The sequence below is a fragment of the Sminthopsis crassicaudata genome, chromosome 4, assembly GCF_048593235.1.
Source record: "Sminthopsis crassicaudata isolate SCR6 chromosome 4, ASM4859323v1, whole genome shotgun sequence".
NCBI lineage: Eukaryota > Metazoa > Chordata > Mammalia > Dasyuromorphia > Dasyuridae > Sminthopsis > Sminthopsis crassicaudata.
This window is the reverse complement of record NC_133620.1, coordinates 165,428,852-165,441,188: the sequence shown is the minus strand read 5'-3', so window position 1 is coordinate 165,441,188 and position 12,337 is coordinate 165,428,852. Positions and strand designations below refer to the sequence as shown.

The following is a 12,337-nucleotide window of genomic DNA, read 5'->3' as shown; positions in this document are numbered from 1 at the left end:
TAAATAATCTATGGTGGTCTTGTACCTCATGTTTCAATGGAAGCTTCATTTTTTTTTAAATTTTTTTTTTTGGCTGAGGCAATTGGGATTAAGTGACTTGCCTAAAGTCACACCTCTAGGAAGTGTTAAGTATCTGAGACCAAATTTGAACTCAGGTCCTCCTGACTTCAGAGCTGGTGCTCTATCCATTGCACTACCTAGCTGCCCCAGGAAGCTTCATATTTCTTCAAACAATCATTGAATCCTTGTATATTGTATGCTTAGCAAAAGTTTGGCAATCATATCATATTTGTAGGCTACTTTTTATATTTGTGTCTATCTTGTTATCTTGCTCTCTAAAAATGATCATGAAATAAAAACCACAAAAACTCATCCATTTTATCAGTATATGTGGAGTACGTGTTATAGACCCAACATATTTCAAAATGTTATGGAAATGTATGTGTTTATATATATATATGTATATATATATAGCTTATATATATATTCTATTAATATGGTTATTGTGAAATATATCACAATAACTTGACAAGTATTTATGAGGCACCTACTTTGACAGATCACTGAGGAGATTAAAAGTCTAGATAACATCTGACCTCTTTCTTCATAGTTATAATTCAGTAGGGGGGAGACATAATAAATAAAATACAAAAGAACAAAACAAATAATTACAATATAAACATTTTAATACAAATCAGTGTAACATAAGAGCCAAAAAAGATACCAATAAATTACTTTGTAGGTTTCAAGGAAGGAAAGATCATGTAGTTATGTAGATATACATAGATAGATAGGTATAGATATAGTTAGGGATTTTAAAGGAAAGATAGTGTCCCACTCTGTGGGATTTTTAAATAATGTAAGAGGTAAAAAAAAAGTGTTAGTGGGGCATTTTTTTCCTCTTGTTTTTCAATGGGAACTCTGCAGAAAAAAAATTGAAAACAAAGAACTTTGGTCTATGAAACCTTGTTTCAGTGACTAGCCTATTGTTGGAAAGCACCTGCCTGCACCAGATGTTGTTCTAAAGAAAAATTAAAAAGGTAGATCCTGATTAAACTTCTTTGGATATGTAACTCACACAAGAAACTTATTCAAATGCATTTTCTAGAATTCATTGGGGGGGAAAATAATTTGACATGTATTTATGAGCATCTACTTTGATAGAGCACTGAGGAAATTGAAAATCCTAGATATGACCTTTCTGATTCTTCCCTCAAATAATGCAAAATTTAGTAGGGGAAAAGAGAATATGATAAATAAAATTCATATTGTTAGCTGACCATTAAGCCACATAAATATGTCCAAAGATATTAGGAAACTTTATTAAAGTAGGAATGACTTGAACCTTAGGCTCCTTGACTAATAAAATCCTGATTAATCCAGAGATACCACTGTCACCTTTCAAGGAAAAAAACAGACTCACCCTACTAACAGTGGTTTTGAACTAGAAGCCAAGATGGTAGAGTAGCAGGAATTCTTCCATAATTCCTCCACAAAGATCTATTTAAAAAATACCAGAATGAGTTCTGATCAGGAAATTGAAACAAAAAAATAACAGTGCCTCATATTTCCAAGTCAAGTCAACACAAAGAGACAGATAGAGAGGCAAGGGCATTCTACTTGGAGCATTTCTAGCATTTGGAACCAAAAGAATACTGAGACTTAATGCTGGAGAGAAAAAAATCCTCAGACTTACATAGGAGAACTTCAGTCTAGAAAGAAGACAGAAACAGGTTTCAATTGGTAGTTCTATCATTCACTGCCTAATCCTGGGTCACAGATCGAAGGCACATTAAGGAAGAAACCTGTGCCAAGAGGGAACAGTCTAAAGATATGGAAGAAGAAAAGTAGAGCAGGATGGGGAGTATTCAAAGTCTTCAGGGTATGTATTAAGTGAGAAACAAATTCAGAAGCAAACAGTAAATATGTAGCTCTGAATTTAGGAGTGAAGCAAGATCTCAGTTCTGCCTCCAATCCAAACTGAAGCCATCAGTAGAATAGAAAGGATGGAAATCCCTGAGCAAAGATGGAACCTAAAATTCTGTAACTCCAAATGTGCAGAACTTTCTAACTAGCTAAGAGAACTTTTTTAAAAGTTTGTTTTTAATTTTGTTATAGTATTTTATTTTTCAAATTCATGCAAAGATAATTTTCAACATTCACTTTTGCAAAACCTTGTGCTCCAAGATTTTCTTCCTTTCCCTCCCCTTCTCCCCAAGATAGGAAGCATGCAATGCTGAGAGAATTTTCTAGCTGACTGAGAGAACTTTCTAGCTGGTTGAGTTCAAAAGCAGTCTCAAACTTCTTACCAGAGTGGAGCCAAAAAGTGAGTTCCTAAGCCCTACACTCCAGGTCAGGATCTTGAAGAGCTCCTAAATGGAGGGCAATAATCAGACTTTCTCCTGCATCAGATTATTTTGGGTGCACTAAAAAAGCTAGTTCTATTGTGAAGTCACTTAGATCCTGGGGCAACTTTATTTCTGGATAGCTCTAATTATTAAAGAATCTATAACATTCACTATCTCCAAGAAATGAGATGAAGGTCTCAGGAAGATAGAAACCGAGCCCATAATTCTCCAGACACAGAAGAGACTAACAAAAGAGTAAAGAGAATAACAAAAGATATAAAGAAGCAAGAATAATAATCAAGCCAAGAAATAAATAACATAATAGTTTCTCTCCTTAAAGAGGTTTCATAGTGAGAGGGAAGGTCAAGATCCAAACCTAGTAGAAAATGACCCCAAAACATTGACAAGCAAAACTCCAGATTAAAATGTAGCCTGGACACTAGTCCAATGAAAATTCAAGCATGAAGCAACTTTTGTTTTAAAGATAAAAAATTATTTTTACATGTATATTGACTTTTAAAATACACATTTCTTTATGAATCATGTTGGGAGAGAAAAATCAGAAAAAGAAAAGCCAGAGGAGAGAAAAAAATAGAAAAAAGAACTGAACATACCATGTGTTGATTTATATTCAATTTCCATTGTTCTCTTTCTGGATGCAGATATTATTTTCTATCCAAAATTTATTGGGATTGCCTTGGATCACTGAACCCCTGAGAAGAACCAAATATTTTGTACTTGAGCATTGTTGCACAATCCTGTAACTGTGTACAATGTATTCCTTATTCTGCTTGTTTTGTTCAGCATCAATTCATACAAAAAAAGATTTTTAAAAGCAAATGAGAATACAAGAAAGAAACATGGAAAAAGAAAGAAGTCGCTGCAAAAGAAAGATTTGGAAAGAAAATGTACAGTTCAGAATAAGAGATATAATACCTTATCCAAGAAAAATTGGCCTTAAAAATTACAATGGACCAAATAAAAGCTAATGCCTCTATGACACAAGAAGTATCAAAATAAAGTAAAAAAAACTGAAGAAAAACAAAATAAAATAAAACTTGGGCTCCTGTCTGTTATTTAGACATGATGGTGGTGATGGCAGTAGCAGGACCCGGGTCCTGCCCAGTGCTAACTGAGAGAGTGGGGATTAGATCCCAGACCAGAGTCGGATATAGGTCTGTACTGGTCTCACCTGCCATGGGGGATCCCAGTGGGGAGCTGCCTGGCCTGGTACCTGCAACAAGTAGGGATGAGTGCCAAGTGGTTGCTGCTGGAGGATCACAGAGAGGTGACAATTGGTAGAAAATTTGATGTCACATACCAGCTTCTTTCAAAAATTTGTCCATTGATGATTTCTTGAAACCATGTGTTTTCTTTTTTCTTTTTTTGGCAAGGCAATTGTGGTTAAATGACTTGCCCAGGGTCACACAGTTAATAAGTGTTAAGTGTCTGAGGCTGGATTTAAACTCAGGTCCTCCTAACTCCAAAGCTAATACTCTATCTGATGACCATCTAACTTTGCTGAAACCACTGTATTTTCTTGCATAATGCTGAGGCCAGTAGACAATGATAGCAAGAGTGTGAATGAGGTTTGAATGAACAAGGAAACATGGAAACTTTACAGGAATAAATCCAGCTTGGAGTTCACTAGAAAATAGAATGCAGAATCTAAATGTGCAGTAATAGAAGAAGACTAGGACAAGATTCACTTATATCTTATTCCGCGAAACAGTAGATCAGTAGTAAGAGCTCAAGAACCAAAAAGAAATGTAGTTTAGAGGAATTGAATAGTCCTAGATCAGAGGATTCTCCAGACTTGGAATCAAAGTCCAATGACCTATGAGCAGTCAGGGAAATCACGTGGAAGAGCCTAAATGGCCAAACAGATTCCTAAAAACATGGACCTAAAGTTGGCTTCTTCTGGACCATGTAGAAAGAGAGCAACAGAGAATGACCTTCATTCTGTTCATAAAAAAAGCAAATCTTGTAGATCAAGGAGCACAAAGGCCCCAGCTTGTCACAGCCCCAGAGCAGCTTGACAAGAGGACAATGGTCAAAATCCTTAAGTTGAAGGTCAAGGTTCAGGAGAAGCAGGTAGCTGTTCTGAGCATGAATCAGCAAAACCACAAGGGGGCCCAGAAGGAAATCAATTGTGAAGATGGAGTAAGAGCTCCAGAAGTTACAGGACCAGCTGTTTACGGAGCAGATCCAGCAACAGGAGAGAGTGGAGCAGCTAGAGAAAGTTTTTCAGGGGAAGGAGCAGCACTTAGAGGGTTTGGAGAAATAGCATGGGGAAATGGATCTGAAGGAACAGCTGGCATAGGTCTTGTAGGAACATCATATTCTAATAGAAGAGTTAATTAAATCAGAGCAAAAAGGACTTTGAAACAATCATTCAAGCTAAGAATAAAGATCTGGAACAGACCAAGGAGGAGAAAGACAAAGTGAGCACCCAGAAGGAAGAGGTTCTAAACCAGATGAATGATGTGCTAGAAAATGAGCTTCAATACATCATTTTCGAGGAATACTTCACTGGGGCTATCACCTTGAGCTGTGCCCATAGTTTTTGCTCCTACTGCATCAATGAGTAAATGAAGCAAAAAGTGAAATGTTCTATCTGTTGAACAAGATATTGAATCTGAAACTTGTTCCCTAGTGCTGTTCAACTGCATCAACAAGACGGTCGAGAAACTGAGCTCTGAAATGAAAGAGGACAAATTCTCATTAATGAAAGGAGAGAAAACAGCCTACTCTGAAGACTGAAGCTCCCTGCAACATATGCGATAAGGAAATTTCAATGAGGATCTGGAGGGACATTGTTCATAAGGAGCTCATTTCTGCCTTTGGAACAGAGATCTGGACATGATGTACTGAACTCCTGCCTCTATCACTATCTGCATCATCATTTTGTTTACCAGAGCAGCTCCCCAATTTGGGTGTTGTTTTTATTTGTCACTTTGTGGAGGATGTTTTATCATAAGCACTTCATCACATAAAAATGGGGTTTTGGCAATAATGAGGGTTTTGTCCCTTTTTGTCATCCACATTGACTTTTTGAGGAAGCTGTGAATTACCCAAATACCTGGTGTAGCTAAGCTGTTTTGCTGCAGGAGGAAGACAGGTATATCTCTCCTAGGTGGACTTAAATATCCATTCATAAATAATAAAATGTATCAGCTACTTAGCTGGGTTTTGGTGTGTTTACCTTCCTTCCCTTTTAGCACCAATGTAGCTTCACAAGCAAACACAGGCAGCTCATTGACTGCAACAAAGCAGATGTATCCAGGATTAAATGATACTCCATTAATGAACATTAGTCAGGGAGACTAAGTCATATCTCATTGACTTAGAGCAGATGTACTCTGTTAAAGTTTCACACAATTATGTTTTCCTTTCTGCTCCAATATGTGGTAAGTGGACCAATTGTTCTGTACTGCTGAAGTCCTATTGAAGGGTTTGTCTTCCTTCAGCCGTACATCTGGAATTACCAATACATTTTACCAAATATCATAGAAATATGATCTGTCTTATTTGTAAATGTATGTAATTAAAAGTTAGTTTTTTATGTGAAAAAATAATTTCAGGAAAACATGCTATATCAAAGTGAAAATAACTAACCAAGAAACTAGATAAAAAGAATTGATTTAATAGTCATTGAATTATCTGAAAGTTATAACCCAAAATAAGAGCCTCAATATCATATTTTAAGAAGGAATAAATGAAAAGTACCCAGTATCTCTGAGAACTAGAAGGAAAGGTAGAAATAGAAAGATTATACTGGTCATCTCCTGAAAGAAACTTTATAATAAAGGAGCACAAGACTGCGTGGAAACTTTTATTCAAGTAAGTTTTATCCAAAATATTAACCATTATACCCTTCCTTTTGTTTACTGACCAGATAAAAATTAATATTTATTTATTTATGCATAAGCAGATCTATGTATAAAGAAAGATAATATGGATCTAATGTAAAAAAAAAGAAAAAAGAAAACCATTAAATCATGTATAAAAACTAATAGATGGAAAGTCAGAAGAATATACTAACAAATAGGACATTTTGAAATGTGTTGCATTTATTTTATACTTCTTAGAAAGCAAGCTATGTGAAATAGAGATTAACAGTTTTATATACAATGCTCATTTATGTTCTCCATTGAATATGGATATGCTCATAGGTTTGTGTGTGTATATCTATGTGTGTGTATGCACACATATGCCTTAAATTCAGAATAAAATTATTATTATCATTATTACATATAATAAAAATTAGATATATAGTATGGGACAAACAAAAGGAATAGCTTGAAGAAGATTAGGAACTCAAGTTCCCAATGTAACACTTTCCAGACAGTTAATAATCTAAACCTATACAAAGCCATGGTTAAAAGAAGATAGTGGTATAGTTAGCCGCTAAGGCTTATATTAGACTGACCAAGACCCAATCAAGAGTTATCCTGCAGTCCCAGAATATATTCATAGGAGGTAATAGAACATAGTATAAAGATTCAATGGACTGGTAATAAGAAATGTTACAATTTCACCATTAACCAGCAGTGTAATCTTTGTCAAGACACTTCATTTCCAGACCTTATCTGTAAAATAGTGTTAGACCTCTGTACTCTTTATCTTTGGAAAGTCTCTTAGTAAAATCTGTTAGCAAAGGCAAGAATTCAAAGCCTTTTCCAAGTGGAAAAAGAATCAGACTTAGATTAACATGGCATGTTGATTTGGGGATGATAAGGACCTTAAATGGGATGTGGGGTAGTAACCAGGACTTAATAGTAAAAGCATTTTTACTTAGTTGATTTTTTATAAAGTGACTGAATTAATACTTATTTCTTAGACACTTAATGGAGTATGTGTTTGATTATAACATTAGCAGAGGAATGTAGTTACTTGAGTTGGAGTGTGGAGCATGATTTATAGAAAACAGACATTAGCAGTAGAGATCCTTCTTTTAATAATGTGAATAAAAAGAGAAAAGCTCCTGAATTTAGGTTCAGTGTAGGAACATAAGAAATAGTAGTGACATAAGAATATTGCTATAGTTGACCCTAATTGAGACTCATTTCCAGTGGTTAAGTTCGAGTTCAAGGCTTTTCTTTATTGTATAAATCTTCTAAAGTGAAAATAATACACTAGTGAAGCAGTGGAGGGTAAACACAAAATTCTGTGGTTCAGAGGAGCTGATGTTTAGCTTGGAGAAAAGAAGACTTAGAGAAATATGATAGCTCTCTTCTAAGATTTGAAAAGTCTATCAATAATATTAGAAAACAGTATGGCAAAAATTAGACACTGACCAATAAATATCCAACATCTTACAGCAAGACAAGGTCAAAATGGATTCATTATTTAGAAAAGTAGGAGAACAAGAGATAGTCTACCTCTCACATCTCTGGAAAAGGGGGGAAAAATTCATGACCAAAGAAGAAATAGAGAACATTATAAAATGTAAAATAAATAATTTTGATTATATCAAATTAAAAAGTTTTTGAAACAAACCAATGCAGATAAGATTAAAAGGGAACCAGTAAACTGGGAAGTTTTTTATATCTAAAGGTTTTGATAAACTCATTTCTAAAATATATAGAGAATTGACTCAAATTTATTGAGATTAAAACCATTCTCCAATTGATAAATGGCCAAAGGATATGAACGGACAATTTTCAGATGAAGAAATAAAAACCTTTCCCAATCTTATGAAGAGATACTCTAAGTCAGTGGTCCTCAAACTTTTCAAATAAGGGGCCAGTTCACTGTTCCTCAGACTGTTGAAGGGCCGGACTATAGTAAAAACAAAAACTCACACTCTGTCTGTGCCCTTCAGCCCATTTGCCATAACCCAGCGCCACATAACTGTCCTCAGCAGGCTGCATCTGGCGGGCTAAGAACCCCTGTTAAGTCATTATTGATCAAAGAAATGCAAATTGAGATAACTCTGAGGTTGTCTACTACTAACCCCTCTCATATTGGCTAAGATGAGAGGAAAAGATAATGATAAATGTTGGAGGAATGTGGGAAAACTAGGACACATACATTGCTGGTGGAGCTGTGAACTGATTTAATCATTTTGGAGAGCGATTTGAAACTTTGCTCAAAGGGCTATCAAACTGCATACTCTTTGATCCAGCAATGTTTCTACTGCACTTGTATTTCAAAGAAATCTCAAAAGGGCAAAGGACCCGCATGTGCAAAAATATTTGTGGCAGCCCTTATTATAATAGCAAGAAAGTGAAAACTGAGTGGATGGCCATTAGTTGGAGAATGGTTGAATAAGTTATGGCATATGAATGTTATGGAATATTATTGTTCTGTAAGAAATAATCAACAAGATGATTTCAGAGAGGCTTGTAGAGGCTTACAGGAACTGATCCTAAGTGAAGTGAGTAGAATCAAAATAATGTTATATACAACAACAACAAGATTATGTGATAATCAACTCTGATGAGCATGATTCTTTTCAACAATGAAGTGATTCAAGACAATTCCAGTAGACTTTTGATGGAGAAAGATAGATGTCTCTCAGAAGAGGATTCAGAAAGAGGATTGTAGAGCCTGCATGTGTAGTAGTTTCACCTTTTTTTGTTGCTTTTTGCTTGCTTTTTCTATTTTTCATTTCCCCCCTTTTTCAACTGATTTTTCTTACATCTCACGATAATTGTGGAAATATCTATAAAAGAACTGCACGTGTTTGACATATATTGGATTATTTGCTGTCCAGGAGAAGGGAATAGGAAAGGGAGGAAAAAAATGGAACACAAGACTTTGTAAACCTGTATGTGTATATATATATATATATTTAAATAAAAGGTTATTATTTAAAATGAATAGATACATATAAGGTTCTAAAAAAAGAAATTTCTTCTTGTAAAAAGAAAGGCTATTGGAGTCCTGGGGCCGCCACTCATTGTGTTGCACCAGGCCCACCAGCCCGAGGACTTCCCCACAGCCTCTCTCCTTCCTGCTCCAAGTTTTCCCGTCCTTCTTGGGCCATGGATGGTGGGGATCTGATGAGATTCTTTCTTCTGGTATCACTAACGGGCCTTTTACCATGAGCAATTCAACTCCAGCTACAGCTAAAGGGAATGATAACAAGAAATTTAAAGGAGATCGGTCTCCCTGCTCTCCTTCTCATGTTCTCCATCTTCTTAAAATTCCAAATGATGTTACTGAAACAGAAGTCATATCATTAGGTCTACCATTTGGCAAACTAACCAATCTCTTGATGTTGAAAGGAAAAAGCCAGGCATTCTTAGAAATGGCTTCTGAGGAAGCTTCTGTTACTATGGTGAACGACTACACTCCGGTTATTCCTCACCTCCAAAGTCAACCTGTTTATATTCAGTATTCTAATCACGGAGAATTTAAGACTGACAATCTAATTAATCAAGCTAGAGCTCAAGCTGCATTGCAAGCCATGAATGCTGTCCAGTCTGGAAGTCTGGCCCTCCCTGCAGCCCCAGGCAATGAAGGTGGATTTCTTCCTGGGCAAAGCCCTGTTCTGTGAATAATTGTGAAAAACCTCTTTTACCCTGTTACTCTTGAAGTACTCTATTAGGTTGTTTCCAAGTTTGGAACAGTATGAGGATTATCACCTTTACAAAGAACTATCAATTTCAGGCCTTGCTTCAGTATGCCAACCCACTGAATACACATTATGCCAAAATGGCTCTGGATGGCCAGAATATCTATAATGCATGCTGCACTCTGTGAATTGACTGCTCCAAGTTAGCCAGCCTTAATGTGAAGTATAATAATGACAAAAGCAGAGATTTCATTCGCCTTGACTTTCCTTCTGGTGATGGCCAGCCATCCATTGATCCTACTATGGCTGCTGCTTTTGGTGCACCTGGTATAATTTCCTTATCATATGCAGGGGCTGTTGGATTTGCCCCAGCCATTGGATTTCCTCAAGCTACAGGTCTTTCAGTTCCAGCTGTTCCTGGAGCTCTTGATTCTTTAATCATCACAATCTCTGCTGTCACTGGAAGAATGGCAATTCCTGGGGTTTCTGGTTGTATTTGGGAATTCTGTTTTGCTTGTCAGCAACCTCAATCCTGATGCTATCACACCACATGGACTTTTTATCCTATTTGGAGTATATGGTGATGTATAACATGTGAAGATTATGTTTAATAAAAAAGAAAATGCTTTGGTTCAGATGGCAGATGCAAATCAAGCTCAACTAACCATAAACCACTTGAGTGGTCAGAGACTTTATGGAAAAGTGCTTTGCGCTACTCTGTCGAAACATCAGTCAGTCCAGCTTCCTCATGAGGGCCAAGAAGACCAAGGTTTGACTAAGGATTTTAGCAATAGTCCTTTACATCATTTTAAGAAGCCTGGCTCTAAGAATTTCCAGAATATCTACCCACCATCTGCCACCCTGCATCTTTCAAATATCCCATCTTCAGTTATGGTTGATGACCTGAAGAATCTATTTACAGATGCTGGATGTACAGTCAAAGCCTTCAAATTCTTCCAGAAAGATTGCAAAATGGCACTTATCCAGTTGGGATCTGTAAAGGAAGCAATTCAGGCACTTATTGAGTTGCATAATCATGATCTTGGAGAAAATCACCACCCCAGAGTTTCCTTCTTAAAGTCAACAATTTAACTTTTCTGTGAACGTTCCTTTTAAGACTGGACCACAATTTCAGTAAAACCTTCAGACAGACTGAAGCAACTTAAGATGAATTCTGCCTCTTTTACAAAATACTGAATTAAACTCTCACTGAGTTTGATGTTTGATTGTATTCATACACAGTTAAGAATCAAGGGATTACCTTTTTTCCATTATTTTCTGTCAGTATGTGGTATAAAAGATTTATTATTATTTCTCCGCACCAAAGTTTCTGTGGAAATATCCTATTAAAAAAGGAATATTTTTTTTTCAATCAGATGCCCTGTGTTAATTCTCTTTCAGAGATTAGACTTTTAGTTTTGGGTCCAAATCAAGCTTACACAACATTTCCAAATTCCTTCATGGTTTGAACTATTTAAATATCAGTACTTTTAAATCACTGTGTGTAAGCAAAAATTCATGTATTTGTCTCTGATTAGAAAGTGTGATTTATGGTCACTATTTTGTGACATGTGATAATGAATTCAAAGGCAAATTGAAAGACTAATGTCTCAAACATGAATTTCTAATTATGAATTTCTTAATGAAAAACAACTGATCTTTTCATTCATTGGACTTTTCTGAATCATTTTTATGTTCTTAATTTTATTATGAAAGTAAGATTTTTAAAGAAAGGCAGTGCCTAACTCTCTTCCCCAAATCAAGTTGGATTGAGATAGAACCAAGACCTGTTTATAAGATTAATTAATGTTTATTGAGTAAAAAATCATGTTTTATCTGAATTAACAATGACATTTTCCCCATGAAATGATGTGTATCTGATTCTGGAAAAAAATTAAAAGGAAAAAATAGTCCTGATTAAAATAAAAAAAGGCTACCATTCAGAAAATGAATCAGATTTGTTCTGTCTGGCTCTAGATTGAGGTAGGAACATTTAGTGGATGTCACAAAAAGCAAACGTGGGATTCACATAAAAAAAAATTCCTGATGATTAGAATTTTATCAAAGTAGAATGGATTGTTTTTGGCAACAGTAGGTCTTCCAGGAGAGACTAGATAACTAATGTTAAGTATAATGTATTTCTTTTTCAGGACCACTACTGAGGTCTTTTGAAATAATTCTATGATTCTATGTTTATTTTAGTTTTGTTGTTTGACATACATTTCTGTAAATCATGTCACTGAGCTAGGCTTACCAAGCAAGGAGAGAACAACTAGTTTTACTTCCAAGAGAAAAAAAATAACTTATTAACAATTATTATTAGGGATAAATTTAGTCTTCACACTATATACTACAGGGATTTCACAATAATGATTAGGGACAGTTATTTGTTTTTCTTTAGTGTATAGGATGTATTTTATCATTGATGCTGTTGGGACAACTCAGGGGAAATCACCTTTTAAAT

At 35.5% G+C, this 12,337-nt stretch overlaps 2 pseudogenes; both read left to right on the top strand.

Annotated features, from left to right (window-relative positions):
- Positions 1-5,104, top strand: part of LOC141540667 (E3 ubiquitin-protein ligase RNF8 pseudogene) — a 46,819-nt pseudogene extending 41,715 nt beyond the window's left edge.
- Positions 5,105-9,386: 4,282 nt separating this feature from the next.
- LOC141541164 (polypyrimidine tract-binding protein 3 pseudogene) lies at positions 9,387-10,965 on the top strand (annotated as a pseudogene).
- The last annotated feature ends 1,372 nt before the right edge of the window (positions 10,966-12,337 follow it).